This window comes from Bison bison, unplaced genomic scaffold (assembly GCF_000754665.1).
Source record: "Bison bison bison isolate TAMUID 2011002044 unplaced genomic scaffold, Bison_UMD1.0 scf7180017864346, whole genome shotgun sequence".
NCBI lineage: Eukaryota > Metazoa > Chordata > Mammalia > Artiodactyla > Bovidae > Bison > Bison bison.
In genome coordinates, this window is record NW_011494918.1 from 1,262,933 (window position 1) to 1,265,130 (window position 2,198).

A 2,198-nucleotide genomic window follows, 5' to 3' on the forward strand; every position below is an offset into this window, starting at 1 on the left:
AATTTACTTGGTATAATTGTTCTACCGTTTGTTGGTCATCTGCTCGGTGACTCTGTGGTGAGGTTAATGGTGACCTCCTCCAAGAGGGCTTATGCCACACACTATGTGACCCAGCTCTGCTGTACCCGTAGCCCCTGTCCCTGAGGCAGGCCACTGCTGACCCATACCTCCGCAGAAGACAGACACTCAAAGGCAGGTCTGACTTAGCCTCTGTGGGGCCTCTGAGTCCTGATGTGCACAAGTTTTTGTTTGAGCCCCCTGGGCATCTCTGGCAGGTATGGGGTTTGATTTTAAATGCAATTTTGCCCCTCTTACCATCTTGTTGGGGCTTCTCGTTTGTCCTTGAACATGGGGTATCTTTTCTTCAAGGGATCCAACATTCTCCTGTTGATGGTTTTTCAGCAGTGAGTTGTAATTTTGAAATTCTCATAGGAGAAGATGATTGCACATCCTTCTACTCTGCCATCTGATGTTTATGACATTGCAAGAATTTAATTATACCAAACAAATTCTCACATTGTTAAGAAGTTCTAGGACCCACAAAGGATTTCCCAACCTGGGAATCTGGCAAAGGGACTGAGAATCCCCAAGGAATTTGACTTTGGAGGCCAGTGGGATTTGATCACAGAACTTACACAGGACTGGGGAAACAGATTCTTACAGGACACAAACAAAACTTTGTGCGCACCAGGGCCCGGGAGAAAGGAGCATGGACTGCCGGGGACCAGCCCCGGCTGATCCAGGGTATTCGAAGGAGAGACGGCCTAGGTGACTATTTATATGCTAATTAGAGATAGAAGAGTAATAGAATGAGGATAGCTCAGTAGGAAAATTCAGTGGAGAAAAGAGGCTGAGTAGCTTGGTTTACGTGGGAGACCAATAAAACTTCAAGACAAGAAGTTTGCACCACTTATGTAGGCCGCAGGCGCCCTCTCGAATAGCAGGAGGTGCCTCACCCTAGACACCTTCTCGAGTGGGTCTTAGAAGCCCAGGCATAATTAGTAAGCATGGTGGGTTCCGTGCTCCAGATGGAGACTTCAGCCAGAATGTGAAAAGAATGACATGGGGAGACCAAGCGCTGGTGAGCAAGGCCCGTAGCTTTATTTTCAACAGGGGCTTATATACCCTAAGTTACACATAGAGGATAATAGGGGATGCAAAGTCAGCAGTCTTTGATTCTTATCAAAAACCAGGGTTTTTTTTCCTGCAAATTTATTGTATACAAATGGTTTAGGTGATTTACATCATCTTCTGGCCAGAAGGCCTATTAACATTTTATGACTCTTGACAAGGACTTATCAACAAAGACTTATTTTCTCTAAGAGTAATTATTTTAATTACTTTGCCATCTTCCAAAGATAAAATTGCATTCCTATAGGGTGGATGTGTAATGGGTTTACAACAAAGGAAAGAATTTATTACCTTAAGGGTCTAAAGTTACTAACACCAAGGCCACTACTTATTTTTTCTACATACCAACTATTAATTAATACATATTCAAGGATACAATTCAGGCGATGTGAAAACTTGGCAACAAACATTGACTCATCAATGAAATCCCTTACTAGTCTTATTCTGACAGTTTCTAACTCTCTGAGAGGCTCTAAGCTATTTGAATATCTTAAGCTTCCCGTGCCTCTCGAGGCTGGGAGACTGTAAACAATTGTATGCATAGCTGTAGGAGTCTGGGTAAACTTGTCAGGTGAGTTAGAGAGCCATCTGAGGGGTTTGGATTTAAACACTCCTAATTGCCCAGGAACTTTATTAATTGGAGCTGTAAGTTAACTCTTTGACAGAGAGAGTGAGATGGTGGTAGGGGACAGCCCCCAGTAAAGTCAGAGGTGAGAGCACAAAGCAATAAAGTGGGCAGAATCTGGTTCTGGGGGGAAAATGATCGAGAATATCCGGGAGGACTCCTGAGGCTCGATCCCGCCTTTGCGTATGCCGAGTCTCCTTCCTCATGACCTTTGTCACGAGTGAAATGCCTCACCAGCTCCCGGCAATTGACCCCACAAGAGACTGACCCAGACTTGCCTGTGAGCATCCAGGAGTCTCCAGCAGAGGCATGGTTGGTGGTGTCCTGCTGCAGGATCAAGGGGACTGAGTGAGACAGTGCATGCATGGGACCTTTTGAAGGAGGTGGCCAATATCTTCATTAACTTCACCATAGTTTGGGCTCAGGTCAAAAAACAGGGAGG